General features: G+C 43.0%; 1 protein-coding gene across 1 annotated transcript in view; it reads right to left on the bottom strand.

The window, feature by feature from the left end:
- The window catches only part of TTC13 (tetratricopeptide repeat domain 13), a 259,316-nt gene that overhangs the window by 175,071 nt on the left and 67,245 nt on the right, over window positions 1-17,000 (bottom strand). The window lies entirely within an intron of this gene.

Here is a 17,000-nt window from a genome sequence, read left to right as displayed (position 1 = left end):
CAAACCGGGCCCAAATAAAGTTTGCCCCTTGAAAGGTATATTAAGTAATTTGGACTTAGAAGTTACATCAGCTGACCAGGATTTTAGCCACAGCGCCCTACGTGCCTGAATGGCGAATCCTGAGTTCTTAGCCGTAAGTTTGGTTAAATGTACTACGGCCTCCGAAATGAATGAATTAGCTAGTTTAAGGACTCTAAGCCTGTCCGTAATGTCGTCCAGCGTAGCTGAACTAAGGTTCTCTTCCAGAGACTCAATCCAAAATGCTGCCGCAGCCGTAATCGGCGCGATGCATGCAAGGGGTTGCAATATAAAACCTTGTTGAACAAACATTTTCTTAAGGTAACCCTCTAATTTTTTTATCCATTGGATCTAAAAAAGCACAGCTATCCTCCACCGGGATAGTGGTACGCTTAGCTAAAGTAGAAACTGCTCCCTCCACCTTAGGGACCGTTTGCCATAAGTCCCGTGTGGTGGCGTCTATTGGAAACATCTTTCTAAATATTGGAGGGGGTGAGAACGGCACACCGGGTCTATCCCACTCCTTAGTAACAATTTCAGTTAGTCTCTTAGGTATAGGAAAAACGTCAGTACTCGCCGGTACCGCAAAGTATTTATCCAACCTACACAATTTCTCTGGTATTGCAACAGTGTTACAATCATTAAGAGCCGCTAAAACCTCCCCTAGTAATACACGGAGGTTCTCCAATTTAAATTTAAAATTTGAAATATCTGAATCCAATCTGTTTGGATCAGAACCGTCACCCACAGAATGAAGCTCTCCGTCCTCATGCTCTGCAAGCTGTGACGCAGTATCAGACATGGCCCTAGTATTATCAGCGCACTCTGTTCTCACCCCAGAGTGATCACGCTTGCCTCTTAGTTCTGGTAATTTAGCCAAAACTTCAGTCATAACAGTAGCCATATCTTGTAATGTTATCTGTAATGGCCGCCCAGATGTACTAGGCGCCACAATATCACGCACCTCCCGGGCGGGAGATGCAGGTACTGACACGTGAGGCGAGTTAGTCGGCATAACTCTCCCCTCGCTGTTTGGTGAAATTTGTTCAATTTGTACAGATTGGCTTTTATTTAAAGTAGCATCAATACAGTTAGTACATAAATTTCTATTGGGCTCCACCTTGGCATTGGAACAAATGACACAGGTATCTTCCTCTGAATCAGACATGTTTAACACACTAGCAAATAAACTTGCAACTTGGTTACAATCTTATTTAACAAAAACGTACTGTGCCTCAAAGAAGCACTAACGATTAAATGACAGTTGAAATAATGAACTGAAAAACAGTTATAGCATCAATCCTTGAAAACAACACAACTTTTAGCAAAGGTTTGTTCCCATTAGTAAAGTAACAATAATTAAATTTGAAACATAAAAATTACAGAGCAACGTTTTTAATCACAGTCAATATATAAGTCTCACAGCTCTGATGAGAGAATCTACCTCCCTCCAAAGAAGTTTGAAGACCCCTGAGTTCTGTTAGAGATGAACCGGATCATGCAGGAAATACAAGAGTAACTGACTGGAAATTTTTGATGCGTAGCAAAGAGCGCCAAAAACGGCCCCTCCCCCTCACACACAGCAGTGAGAGAGAAACGAAACTGTCACAATTAAAACAAGCAACTGCCAAGTGGAAAAATAATGCCCAAACATTTATTCACTCAGTACCTCAGAAAATGCAAACGATTCTACATTCCAGCAAAAACGTTTAACATAATAAATGCCTATTAAAAGGTTTAATGTACTTTTTACAGAGTAATTCCAGTGAAGTACCATCCCCAGAATACTGAAGTGTAGAGTATACATACATGTCATTATAACGGTATGGCAGGATTTTCTCATCAATTCCATTCAGAAAATAAAAACTGCTACATACCTCAATGCAGATTCATCTGCCCGCTGTCCCCTGATCTGAAGCTTTTACCTCCCTCAGATGGCCGAGAAACAGCAATATGATCTTAACTACTCCGGTTAAAATCATAGTAAAAACTCTGGTAGATTCTTCTTCAAACTCTGCCAGAGAGGAAATAACACGCTCCGGTGCTATTGTAAAATAACAAACTTTTGATTGAAGTTATAAAAACTAAGAATAATCACCATAGTCCTCTCACACATCCTATCTAGTCGTTGGGTGCAAGAGAATGACTGGGAGTGACGTAGAGGGGAGGAGCTATATGCAGCTCTGCTGGGTGAATCCTCTTGCATTTCCTGTTGGGGAGGAGTTATATCCCAGAAGTAATGATGACCCGTGGACTGATCACACATAACAGAAGAAAGAACTTTAAAGCACGAACTACATCAAGATTGTGTAATAGACGTTCCTTCTTCGAAGATGGATTAGGACACAGAGAAGGAACCACTATTTCCTGGTTAATATTCTTGTTAGAAACAACTTTAGGAAGAAAACCAGGCTTGGTACGCAAAACTACCTTATCTGCATGGAACACCAGGTAAGGTGAATCACACTGTAAGGCAGATAATTCTGAAACTCTTCGAGCAGAAGAGATGGCTATCAAAAACAAAACTTTCCAAGATAACAACTTAATGTCTATGGAATGTAAAGGTTCAAACGGAACCCCTTGAAGAACTGAAATAACTAGATTCAAACTCCATGGCGGAGCCACAGGTTTATAGACAGGCTTGATTCTGACTAAAGCCTGAGCAAACGCTTGAACATCTGGTACATCTGCCAGAAACGTGTGTAACAGGATAGACAAAGCAGATATTTGTCCTTTTAAGGAAATAGCTGACAATCCTTTCTCCAATCCTTCTTGGAGAAAAGACAATATCCTGGGAATCCTAACCTTACTCCATGAGTAACCCTTGGATTCGCACCAACAAAGATATTTCCGCCATATCTTATGGTAGATTTTCCTGGTGACAGGCTTTCTAGCCTGAATCAGAGTATCTATAACTGACTCAGAGAACCCACGCTTTGATAGAATTAAGCGTTCAATCTCCAAGCAGTCAGACGTAGAGAAACTAAATTTGGATGCTTGAACGGACCCTGTATTAGAAGATCCTGCCTCATTGGCAGCGTCCATGGTGGGACAGATGACATGTCCACTAGGTCTGCATACCAAGTCCTGCGTGGCCACGCAGGCGCTATCAGAATCATGGAAGCCTTCTCCTGCTTGATTCTGGCAACCAGACGCGTGAGGAGAGGTAACGGTGGAAATACGGTGGACATAAAATGGTGGACATAAGCCAGATTGAAGGACGAAGGCGCTGCTAGAGCATCTATCAATACCGCCTTGGGATCCCGGGACCTGGACCCGTAGAGAGGAAGTTTGGTGTTCTGACGGAACGCCATCAGATCCAACTCTGGGGTGCCCCATAGCCGAGTCAGCTGGGCAAATACCTCCGGGTGGAGTTCCCACTCCCCCGGGTGAAAATTCTGACGACTTAGAAAATCCGCCTCCCAGTTGTCTACTCCTGGGATGTGAATTGCTGAGAGATGGCAGGAGTGATCCTCCGCCCACCTGATTATTTTCGTTACTTCCGTCATCGCTAGGGAACTCTTTGTTCCCCCCTGATGATTGACGAAAGCTACAGTCGTGATGTTGTCCGACTGAAATCTGATAAATTTGTCCGCCGCTAGTTGAGGCTATGCCTGAAGAGCGTTGAATATCGCCCTCAGTTCCAGAATGTTTATCGGGAGAAGAGTTTCTTCCCGAGACCATAAGCCCTGAGCTTTCAGGGAGTCCCAGACCGCACCCCAGCCTAACAGACTGGTGTCGGTCGTTACAATGATCCACTCTGGCCTGCGGAAACATATTCCCTGAGACAGGTGATCCTAAGACAACCACCAGAGAAGAGAATCTCTGGTCTCCTGGTCCAACTGAATTTGAGGAGACAAATCTGCATAATCCCCATTCCACTGTTTGAGCATGCATAGTTGCAGTGGTCTGAGGTGTATCCGAGCAAAAGGGACGATGTCCATTGCCGCTACCATTAGTCTGATTGTCTCCATGCACTGAGCTACAGATGGCCGAGGAATGGAATGAAGAGTTCGGCAAGTAGTTAACAGTTTTAACTTTCTGACCTCCGTCAGAAATATTTTCATTTCTACCGAGTCTATCAGGGTTCCTAGGAATGGAACTCTTGTGAGGTGGGAGAGAGAACTCTTTTTGACGTTCACCTTCCACCCGTGAGACCTCAGAAAGGCCAATACAATCTCCGTGTGAGACTTTGTACTTGGGAAAGTCGACGCCTGAATTAAGATGTCGTCTAGGTAAGGCGCCACAGCTATGCCCCGCGGTCTTAGAACCGCCAAGAGGGACCCTAGCACCTTTGTGAAAATTCTGGGAGCAGTGGCCAACCCGAAAGGAAGAGCCACGAACTGATAATGCTTGTCCAGAAAGGCGAACCTGAGAAACTGGTGATGATCTTTGTGGATAGGAATGTGCAGATATGCATCCTTTAGATCCACGGTAGTCATATATTGACCCTCCTGGATCATAGGTAAGATTGTCCGAATGGTCTCCATCTTGAATGATGGGACTCTGAGGAATTTGTTAAGAATTTTGAGATCCAGGATTGGTCTGAAAGTTCCTTCTTTTTGGGAACCACAAACAGGTTTGAGTAAAACCCCAGTCCTTGTTCTGCAATTGGAACTGGGTGGATCACTCCCATTGTATGTAGATCTTCTACACAGCGTAAAAACGCCTCTGTCTTTGTCTGATCTGCAGACAGACGAGAAATGTGGAACCTTCCCCTTGGAGGAGAGTCCTTGAATTCTAGAAGGTATCCCTGGGCTACAATCTCTAATGCCCAAGGATCGTGTACATGTCTTGCCCAGGCCTGAGCGAAGAGAGAGAGTCTGCCCCCTACTAGATCCGGTCCAGGATAGGGGGCTACCCCTTCATGCTGTCTTGGTGACACAGCTGCAGGCTTTTTGGCCTGTTTACCCTTATTCCAGCCCTGGTAAGGTTTCCAGGTTGCCCTGGGTTGTGAAGCGTTACCCTCTTGCTTTGCAGCCGGAGAGGATGAAGCGGGGCCGTTCCTGAAATTCCGAAAGGAACGAAAATTAGCTTTAGTCTTTGTCCTGAGGGAGAGCATGGCCTTTTCCCCCGGTGATATCTGAAATAATCTCTTTCAATTCAGGCCCGAAGAGGGTATTTCCTTTGAAAGGGATGTTCAAAAGCTTGGATTTAGACGACACATCGGCCGACCAGGACTTTAGCCATAGCGCCCTGCGCGCCAAAATGGCGAAACCGGAATTTTTCGCCGCTAACTTAGCTATTTGGAAAGCGGCGTCAGTGATAAAAGAATTAGCTAGCTTTAGAGCCTTAATTCTATCCATAATTTCATCATAGAAGGTCTCCGTCTGGAGCGAGTCTTCCAGCGCCTCAAACCAGAAAGCCGCTGCAGTAGTTACAGGAATAATGCAGGCAATAGGCTGGAGAAGAAAACCTTGTTGAACAAAAATTTTCTTAAGTAAACCCTCTAACTTTTTATCCATAGGGTCTTTAAAAGCACAACTGTTTTCAATTGGTATGGTTGTGCGTTTAGCAAGTGTAGAAACAGCCCCCTCCACCTTAGGGACCGTCTGCCACGAGTCCCGCACAGGGTAAGGTATGGGGAACATTTTCTTAAAAACAGGAGGGGGAACAAAGGGAATACCTGGTCTATCCCACTCCCTAGTAACAATATCCGCAATCCTCTTAGGGACCGGAAACGTATCCGTGTAAACAGGGACCTCTAGGTACTTGTCCATTTTACACAATTTCTCTGGGATTACCAAAGGGTTGCAGTCATCCAGAGTAGCTAATACCTCCCTAAGCAAAACGTTAATCAAATAAAAAACACAATTTGAAAAAAAACGTTACTGTGCCTTTAAGAGATAAAAAGGGCACACAATTTTACCAAACAGTGAAAAATGCATCAATCTTTCTGAAATTTTCACAGTATGTAGCTAAAGCCTTAATAAGATTGCACCACAAGTTTCAAAACAATTAACCCCTTAATGCCCAAACCGGAGCAGCCTAAAGCCAACACCCGGTTTAAAGTACTACAGCACATTGCCACAGCCTTGCTGTAGCCCTACCTGCCCTTAGGGATCAGATTTGGGGGAATATAGCCTCTTTTAGGCCCTCAAACATCAGCAGGACCCTCCATGTGAACCAGCATGAACTCCTCTGCAATTCTAAGTGCGCATCTGAGGCGCAAAATTAGGCCCCTCCCACTCTACTCCGGAGCTGTGAGGCCTAGTAAATCACTCCTAAGTGACTAAAAAACAGCCATGTGGTAATAACCCCAGAAAGAACCCAAAAGGGCTTTCAAAGTGTCTTGCCAAACGATTTTTCCTTAGCTAAACAATCGATTGCCCTGAATAAGTGCCAACCAGTATATTAGCCATATTGTGTAAGCATTCAATTCCTTACTAAGTCTGTGAACATAGCTTACCCTCCCCTCATGGGGATCTGTCAGTCTCTTCTAGCATTATCTCAGTCTTGTCTAGAAATAAATGACTGAACATACCTTATTGCAGATCACCCTGCAAACTGTTCCCCCCAACTGAAGTTTTCTGGTACTCCTCAGTCCTGTGTGGGAACAGCAGTGGATTTTAGTTACAACATGCTAAAATCATTTTCCTCTCAGCAGAAATCTTCATCACTTTTCTGCTAGAAAGTAAATAGTACAAACCGGTACCATTTAAAATAACAAACTTTTGATTGAAGATAATAAAACATAATTTATGCTTACCTGATAAATTTATTTCTCTTGTAGTGTATCCAGTCCACGGATCATCCATTACTTATGGAATATATTCTCCTTCCCAACAGGAAGCTGCAAGAGTCCACCCACAGCAAAGCTGCTATATAGCTCCTCCCCTAACTGCCATATTCAGTCATTCGACCGAAAACATGCAGAGAAAGGAAAAACCATAGGGTGCAGTGGTGACTGTAGTTCAAATGAAAAAATTACCTGCCTTAAAGTGACAGGGCGGGCCGTGGACTGGATACACTACAAGAGAAATAAATTTATCAGGTAAGCATAAATTATGTTTTCTCTTGTTAAGTGTATCCAGTCCACGGATCATCCATTACTTATGGAATACCAATACCAAAGCTAAAGTACACGGATGATGGGAGGGACAAGGCAGGTACTTAAACGGAAGTTACCACTGCCTGTAAAAAACCCTTTCTCCCAAAAATAGCCTCCGAAGAAGCAAGGTATCAAATTTGTTAAATTTGAAAAGTATGAAGCGCAGACCAAGACTCCGTCTTGTAAATCTGTTCAACAGAAGCCACATTTAAAAAAGGCCCAAGTGAAAACCACAGCTCTAGTAGAATGAGCTGTAATCCCTTCAGGAGGCTGCTGTCCAGCAGTCTCATAAGCTAAATGAATTATGCTTTTTAACCAAAAAGACAGAGAGGCTGCTGAAGTCTTTTGACCTCTCCTCTGTCCAGAATAGACAACAAACAAGGTGAACGTTTGATGAAAACTGTAGTAGCTTGTAAGTAAAACTTTAAAGCACAAACCACGTCCAATATTGTGTAATAGACGTTCCTTCTTTGAGGAAGGATTAGGATACAAGCATGGAACAACTATCTCTTGAGTGATGTACTTGTTAGATACCACCTTAGGAAAAAACCCAGGTTGGTACGCAGGACTACCTTATCCGTACGAAGGACCAGATAAGGAGAATCACATTGTAACACAGATAACTTGGAGACTCTACGAGTCGAGGAATTAGCTACCCAAAAGGAACTTTCCAAGATAAAGATTGATATCTATGGAACAAAAAAGGTTCAAACGGAACTTCTTGAAGAACCTTAAGAATCAGGTTTAAGCTCCATGGCGGAGCAACAGTTTTAAACACAGGCTTGGATCTAACCAAAGCCTGACCAAATGCCTGAACGTCTAGAATACCTGCCAGACGCTTGTGCAAAAAAATAGACAGAGTAAAAATCTGTCCCCTTTTAAGGAATTAGCTGACAACCCTTTTCTCAAAAACATCTTGGAGAAAAGATAATATCCTGGGAATCCAGACTTTACTCCATGAGTAACCCTTGGATTCATAACAATCAGATATTTACACCATATCTATGTTCAATTTTCCTAGAGACAGGCTTTCATGTCTGTATTAAGGTATCAATGACTGACTCGGAGAAGCCATGCTTTGATAACATCAAGCGGTCAGTCTCCAGGCAGTCCATCTCAGATTGATTCTATTTAGATGGTTGAAAGGACCCTGAGGTAGAGGGACCTGTCTCAGAAGCAGAGACTGTGATGGAAAGGATGACATGTCCAGCAGATCTGCATACCAGGTCCTGCGTGGCTACGCAGGCGCTGTCAAAAACACCAAAGCCCTCTCCTGCTTGGTCTTGACCTCCGGTGGAAATCCCACTCCCCCGGAAGAAAAGTCTGACGACTTAGAAAATCCACCTCCCAGTTCTCAACACCTGGGATATTTATAGCTGATAGACAAGAGTGAGTCTCTGTCCAGTGAATTATTGTAAGACTTCTAACATCGCTAGGGAACTTCTGTTCCCCCTTGATGGCTGATGTAAGCCACAGTCGTGTATATTGTCCGACTGAGTATGATGTACCTCAGAGTTGCTAACTGAGGCCAAGTCTGAAGAGCATGGAATATCACTCCCAGTTCCAGAATATTTATTAGAAGGAGGGTCTCCTCCTAAGTCCACTATCCCTGAGCCTTCAGGGAGTTCCAGACTGCATCCCAACCTAAAAGGCTGGCATCTATTGTAACAATTGTCCCATCTGACCTGCGGAAGGTCATACCCTTGGACAGATGGACCCGACATAGTCACCAGAGAAGAGAATCTCTGGTCTCTTGGTCCAGGTTTAACAGGGGGACAAATCTATGTAATCCCCGTTCCTCTGACTGAGCATGCATAGTTGCAGCGGTCTGAAATGTAGACGTGCAAACGGTACTATGTCCCTTGCCGCTACCATTAAGCCGATTTCATTCATGTACTGAGCCACCGAAGGGCGCGGATGGGATGAAAAAAAAAAAAAAACACGGCAGAAATTTAGAAACTTTGACAACCTGGACTCCGTCAGGTAAATTTTCATTTCTACAGAATCTATCAGAGTCCCTAGGAGGGAAACCCTTGAGATTGGGGCTAGAGAACTCTTTCCTTGTTCACTTTCCACCCATGTGATCTCAGAAATGCCAGTACTACGTCCGTATGAGACTGGGCAATTTGGATGTTTGACGCCTGTATCAGGATGTCGTCTAAATAAGGGGCCACTTCTATGCCCCGACCGCCAAAGCGACCCCAGAACCTCCATAAAGATTCTTGGGGCTGTAGATATCCCAAAGGAAAGAGCTACAAACTGGTAATGCCTGTCTAGAAAGGCAAACCTGAAAAACGATGGTGATCTTTATGCATCACAATGTGAGGATAAGCATCCTTCAAATCCATTGTAGTCCTCTATTGACTCTCCTGGATCATAGTTAAGATGGTACGAATAGTTTCCATCTTAAATGACGGAATTCTGAGGAATTTGTTTAAGATCTTTAGATCCAAAATAGGTCTGAAGGTTCCCTCTCCTTGGGAACCACAAACAGATTTGAGTAAAAACTCTGTCCCTGTTCCTCTCTTGGAACTGGATGGATCTCGTACACAATGTAAGAATGCCTCCTTCTTTATCTGGTTTGCAGATAATTGTGAAAGGCGAAATCTCCCCTTTTTTTGGGGGGGAATCTTTGAAATCCAGAAGATATCTCTGGGATATAAATTCCAATGCCTAGGGATCCTGGGCATCTCTTGCCCACGCCTGGGCGAAGAATGAAAGTCTGCCCCCTATAGGATCCGTTACCGGATAGGGGTCCGTTCCTTCATGCTGATGTACTTGGCGCCATTTGAGCGCGAGTCCCTGAAGCGGGAGTCGAAGGGTCTGACACGTGGGGAGAGTTAGTCTGCATAACTTTCCCCTCGACAGAATCCCCTGGTAAAAGAAACACTATGGGTGCCCTTGATGTACTTGGCGCCATTTGAGCGTGAGTCCCTAAAGCGTGAGTCAAAAGGTCTGACACGTGGGGAGAGTTAGTCGGCATAACTACCCCCACGACAGAATCCTCTGGTGATAATGTTTTTAAAGACAAAAAATGATCTTTATTGTTTAACATGAAATCAGTACATCTGGTACACATTCTAAGATGGGGTTCCACCATGGCTTTAAAACATAATGAACACAGAGCTTCCTCTATGTCAGACATGTTAGAACAGACTAATAATGAGACTAGTAAGCTTGGAAAACACTTTAAATCAAGTTAACAAGCAAATATATAAAACGTTACTGTGCCTTTAAGAGAAACAAATTTTGTCAAAATTTGAAAAACAGTGAAAAAAAGGCAGTAAAACAAACGAAATTTTTACAGTACATGTAATAAGGTAACAGAGCATTGCACCCACTTGCAAATGGATGATTAACCCCTTAATGCAAAAAACAGATCAAAAAAATGACAGACGTTTTTAAAAACAGACACAACAAACTGCCACAGCCAACAGTGGGAAGCTTCAGTTAACTGTTTCTATGCAAAATTTAAGCCAGCCATGTGGAAAAAAACTTAGGCCCCAATAAGTTTTATCACCAAACATATGTTAAAAAACTATTAAACATGCCAGCAAACGTTTTAAAACACATTTTTACAAGAGTATGTATCTCTATTAATAAGCCTGATACCAGTCGCTATCGCTGCATTTAAGGCTTTACTTACATTACTTCAGCAGTATTTTCTTAGTCAATTCCATTCCTAGAAAAATATTTTACTGCACATACCTTATCTGCAGGAAAACCTGCACGCCATTCCCCCTCTGAAGTACCTCACTCCTCAGAATGTGTGAGAACAGCAAATGGATCTTAGTTACGTCTGCTAAGATCATAGAAAAACGCAGGCAGATTCTTCTTCCAAATACTGCCTGAGATAAACAGCACACTCCGGTGCCATTTAAAAATAACAAACTTTTGATTGAAGAATAAACTAAGTAGAAAGCACCACAGACTCTCACGACCTCCTATCTATGTTGAGGCTTGCAAGAGAATGACTGAATATGGCAGTTAGGGGAGGAGCTATATAGCAGCTTTGCTGTGGGTGGACTCTTGCAGCTTCCTGTTGGGAAGGAGAATATATTCCATAAGTAATGGATGATCCGTGGACTGGATACACTTAACAAGAGAAAACTACAATTCTAACACCATATTCACTTTACACTCCCGAGAGAGACCCTAGTGCTTAGAGCCGGCAAAGAGAATGACTGGGGGGTGGAGCTAAAGGGGGAGCTATATGGACAGCTTTGCTGTGTGCTCTCTTTGCCACTTCCTGTAGGGAATGAGAATATCCCACAAGTAAAGGATGAATCCGTGGACTGGATACACCTTGCAAGAGAAAAATAGTTCTACCAAAAGCGTTTCTACATTTACCCAGTTCTTTCATTTATTTTGATTTCTAAGATTTTGTATTAGTTCATAGAAACCGGCATCTATAAGCCATAACATCAAAAACACAAAAAATGAGGCTAGCTGGGTCAGGCTTACTATGACAATCACTTATTATTATCGGTTATTTGTAGAGCGCCAACAGATTCCGCAGCGCTTATTCACAGCTATAAGGACAAGAAAACCCTTATTTGGGTCTTATGATATATTATTATGGTGAAGGGTAATAAAGGTCTCTTAAAAAGCTGTGTAATACCCAAAATACAACCAATGCTGAGAGTTATTTGTCATTCCCATGACAATCAGCTGGCAGCAGGCAGACACAGGACCCCATCATTTGAAAACACAGAATTGCTGCTTTCAAATAAGGAGTCTCAAGTTTGTTTATTTATTGGGGGGGGGGGGCAACATACGGGATACCCCCCCCCCCCCCCCCGATGTTGTTCCATATGATTATGGTATTGACAGGTGAACACTTAACAGTGATCAGCGATTATACACTGGGACATGTGAAGCCTCCTTCGAAAAAGTGGCCTTTCCTCTTTCAAAAGAGGGGTAACTTGCACCTAATAATAAGCATTACATTGAGGCAAGTGTCCATTTTAAAGCCCAGAGCACTGTAAAAGAAAACCAAAACCGCTACCTAAAGGGTATTTTAAAATGGGTAGATCCCCTTTTTCATGTGAGAGGTCTTGTGTGAATGTGTGTTTCATGCTGTCTTTAAGGGAATTGGTGTTCCTTTGGGGCCCACTACTCCCCATACAGTAAATACATTAGTCATTTTTATGCCAATCACCTAACTAATGATAGGAGTATGAGAGTCCACACAGAAAAAAACAGAATTTATGCTTACCTGATAAATTACTTTCTCCAACAGTGTGTCCGGTCCACGGCGTCATCCTTACTTGTGGGAATATCTCTTCCCCAACAGGAAATGGCAAAGAGTCCCAGCAAAGCTGTCCATATAGTCCCTCCTAGGCTCCGCCCACCCCAGTCATTCGACCGATGGACAGGAGGAAAAAAACAGGAGAAACTATAGGGTGCCGTGGTGACTGTAGTTAGAGAAAATAATTCATCAAACCTGATTAAAAAACCAGGGCGGGCCGTGGACCGGACACACCGTTGGAGAAAGTAATTTATCAGGTAAGCATAAATTCTGTTTTCTCCAACATTGGTGTGTCCGGTCCACGGCGTCATCCTTACTTGTGGAAACCAATACCAAAGCTTTAGGACACGGATGAAGGGAGCAAATCAGGTTACCTAAATAGAAGGCACCACGGCTTGCAAAACCTTTCTCACAAAAATAGCCTCTGAAGAAGCAAAAGTATCAAATTTGTAAAATTTGGCAAAAGTGTGCAGTGAAGACCAAGTCGCTGCCTTACATATCTGATCAACAGAAGCCTCGTTCTTGAAGGCCCATGTGGAAGCCACAGCCCTAGTGGAGTGAGCTGTGATTCTTTCTGGAGGTTGCCGTCCGGCAGTCTCGTAAGCCAATCGGATGATGCTTTTAAGCCAAAAAGAAAGAGAGGTAGAAGTCGCTTTTTGACCTCTCCTTTTACCAGAATAGACGACAAACAGAGAAGAAGTTTGTCTGAACTCTTTTGTAGCTTCTAAATAGAATTTTAGAGCACGGACTACGTCTAAATTGTGTAACAAACGTTCCTTCTTTGAAACTGGATTCGGACACAAAGAAGGAACAACTATCTCCTGGTTAATATTTTTGTTAGAAACAACCTTTGGAAGAAAACCAGGCTTAGTACGCAAAACAACCTTATCTGCATGGAACACCAGATAGGGCGGAAAACACTGCAGAGCAGATAACTCAGAAACTCTTCTAGCAGAAGAAATAGCAACCAAAAACAAAACTTTCCAAGATAACAACTTAATATCTATGGAATGTAGAGGTTCAAACGGAACCCCTTGAAGAACTGAAAGAACTAGGATTTAAACTCCAGGGAGGAGTCAAAGGTCTGTAAACAGGCTTGATCCTAACCAGAGCCTAAACAAATTCTTGAACATCTGGCACAGCTGCCAGTTGTTTGTGTAATAAGACAGATAAAGCAGAAATCTGTCCCTTTAGAGAACTCGCTGATAATCCTTTATCCAAACCCTCTTGTAGAAAGGAAAGGATCTTAGGGATTTTGATCTTATTCCATAAGAATCCTTTGGATTCACACCAGCAGATATATCTTTTCCATATTTTATGGTAAATTTTTCTAGTTACCGGTTTTCTGGCTTGAACTAGAGTATCTGTCACAGAATCTGAAAACCCACGCTTTGATAGAATCAAGCGTTCAATTTCCAAGCCGTCAGCTGGAGGGAAACTAGATTTGGATGTTCGAATGGACCTTGTACTAGAAGATCCTGTCTCAAAGGTAGCTTCCATGGTGGAGCCGATGACATATTCACCAGGTCTGCATACCAAGTCCTGCGTGGCCACGCAGGAGCTATCAAGATCACTGAGGCCCTCTCCTGCTTGATCCTGGCTACCAGCCTGGGAATGAGAGGAAACGGTGGAAACACATAGGCTAGGTTGAAGGTCCAAGGGGCTACTAGTGCATCCACTAGAGTCGCCTTGGGATCCCTGGATCTGGACCCGTAGCAAGGAACCTTGAAGTTTTGACGAGACGCTATCAGATCCATATCTGGAATGCCCCATAATTGAGTCAACTGGGCAAAGATCTCCGGGTGGAGTTCCCCCTCCCCCGGATGGAATGTCTGACGACTCAGATAATCCGCCTCCCAGTTTTCCACACCTGGGATGTGGATCGCAGATAGGTGGCAGGAGTGATCCTCTGCCCATTTTATTATTTTGGTCACTTCTTTCATCGCCAGGGAACTCCTTGTTCCCCCCTGATGATTGATATAAGCAACAGTCGTCATGTTGTCTGATTGGAATCTTATGAATCTGGCCTTTGCTAGTTGAGGCCAAGCCCTGAGAGCATTGAATATCGCTCTCAGTTCCAGAATGTTTATCGGGAGAAGAGACTCTTCCCGAGACCACAGTCCCTGAGCCTTCAGGGATTTCCAGACCGCGCCCCAGCCCACTAGACTGGCGTCGGTCGTGACGATGACCCACTCTGGTCTGCGGAAGCTCATTCCCTGGGACAGGTGGTCCAGGGTTAGCCACCAACGGAGTGAGTCTCTGGTCTTCTGATCTACTTGAATCACTGGAGACAAGTCTGTATAGTCCCCATTCCACTGTTTCAGCATGCACAGTTGTAATGGTCTTAGATGAATTCGCGCAAAAGGAACTATGTCCATTGCTGCAACCATCAATCCTACTACTTCCATGCACTGAGCTACGGAAGGACGAGGAATAGAATGAAGAACTTGACAAGCGTTTAGAAGTTTTGACTTTCTGACTTCTGTCAGGAAAAACATAATTTATGTAAGAACTTACCTGATAAATTCATTTCTTTCATATTAGCAAGAGTCCATGAGCTAGTGACGTATGGTATGGGATATACATTCCTACCAGGAGGGGCAAAGTTTCCCAAACCTTAAAATGCCTATAAATACACCCCTCACCACACCCACAATTCAGTTTAATGAATAGCCAAGAAGTGGGGTGATAAGAAAAAAGTGCGAAAGCATATAAAATAAGGAATTGGAATAATTGTGCTTTATACAAAAAAATCATAACCACCACAAAAAAAGGGCGGGCCTCATGGACTCTTGCTAATATGAAAGAAATGAATTTATCAGGTAAGTTCTTACATAAATTATGTTTTCTTTCATGTAATTAGCAAGAGTCCATGAGCTAGTGACGTATGGGATAATGACTACCCAAGATGTGGATCTTTCCACACAAGAGTCACTAGAGAGGGAGGGATAAAATAAAGACAGCCAATTCCTGCTGAAAATAATCCACACTCAAAATAAAGTTTAATGAAAAACATAAGCAGAAGATTCAAACTGAAACCGCTGCCTGAAGTACTTTTCTACCAAAAACTGCTTCAGAAAAAGAAAATACAACAAAATGGTAGAATTTGGTAAAAGTATGCAAAGAGGACCAAGTTGCCGCTTTGCAAATCTGATCAACCGAAGCTTCATTCCTAAACGCCCAGGAAGTAGAAACTGACCTAGTAGAATGAGCTGTAATCCTATGAGGCGGAGTCTTACCCGACTCAACATAGGCAAGATGAATTAAAGATTTCAACCAAGATGCCAAAGAAATGGCAGAAGTTTTCTGGCCTTTCTAAAACCGGAAAAGATAACAAATAAACTAGAAGTCTTTCGGAAAGACTTAGTAGCTTCAACATAATATTTCAAAGCTCTAATAACATCCAAAGAATGCAACGATTTCTCCTTAGAATTCTTAGGATTAATACATAATGAAGGAACCACAAAGTCTCTACTAATGTTGTTGGAATTCACAACTTAGGTAAAAATTCAAAAGAAGTTCGCAACACCGCCTTATCCTGATGAAAAATCAGAAAAGGAGACTCACAAGAAAGAGCAGATAATTCAGAAACTCTTCTGGCAGAAGAGATGGCCAAAAGGAACAAAACTTTCCAAGAAAGTAATTTAATATCCAATGAATGCATAGGTTCAAATGGAGGAGCTTGAAGAGCCCCCAGAACCAAATTCAAACTCCAAGGAGGAGAAATTGACTTAATGACAGGCTTTATACGAACCAAAGCTTGTACAAAACAATGAATATCAGGAAGAATAGCAATCTTTCTGTGAAAAAGAACAGAAAGAGCAGAGATTTGACCTTTCAAGGAACTTGCGGACAAACCCTTATCTAAACCATCCTGAAGAAACTGTAATATTCTCGGTATTCTAAAAGAATGCCAAGAAAAAAGATGAGAAAGACACCAAGAAATATAAGTCTTCCAGACTCTATAATATATCTCTCTGGATACAGATTTACGAGCCTGTAACATAGTATTAATCACAGAGTCAAAGAAACCTCTTTGACCAAGAATCAAGCGTTCAATCTCCATACCTTTAAATTTAAGGATTTCAGATCCTGATGGAAAAAAGGACCTTGAGACAAAAGGTCTGGTCTTAACGGAAGAGTCCACGGTTGGCAAGAGGCCATCCGGACAAGATCCGCATACCAAAACCTGTGAGGCCATGCCGGAGCTACCAGCAGAACAAACGAGCATTCCTTCAGAATCTTGGAGATTACTCTTGGAAGAAGAACTAAAGGCGGAAAGATATAGGCAGGATGATACTTCCAAGGAAGTGATAATGCATCCACTGCCTCCGCCTGAGGATCCCGGGATCTGGACAGATACCTGGGAAGTTTCTTGTTTAGATGAGAAGCCATCAGATCTATTTCTGGAAGTTCCCACATTTGAATAATCTGAAGAAATACCTCTGGGTGAAGAGACCATTCGCCCGGATGCAACGTTTGGCGACTGAGATAATCCGCTTTCCAATTGTCCATACCTGGGATATGAACCGCAGAGATTAGACAGGAGCTGGATTCCGCCCAAACCAAAATTCGAGATACTTCTTTCATAGCCAGAGGACTGTGAGTCCCTCCTTGATGATTGATGTATGCCACAGTTGTGACATTGTCTATCTGAAAACAAATGAACAACTCTCTCTT

This window comes from Bombina bombina, chromosome 4, assembly GCF_027579735.1.
Source record: "Bombina bombina isolate aBomBom1 chromosome 4, aBomBom1.pri, whole genome shotgun sequence".
Lineage (NCBI taxonomy): Eukaryota > Metazoa > Chordata > Amphibia > Anura > Bombinatoridae > Bombina > Bombina bombina.
This window is presented reverse-complemented; position numbering and strand designations above follow the sequence as displayed.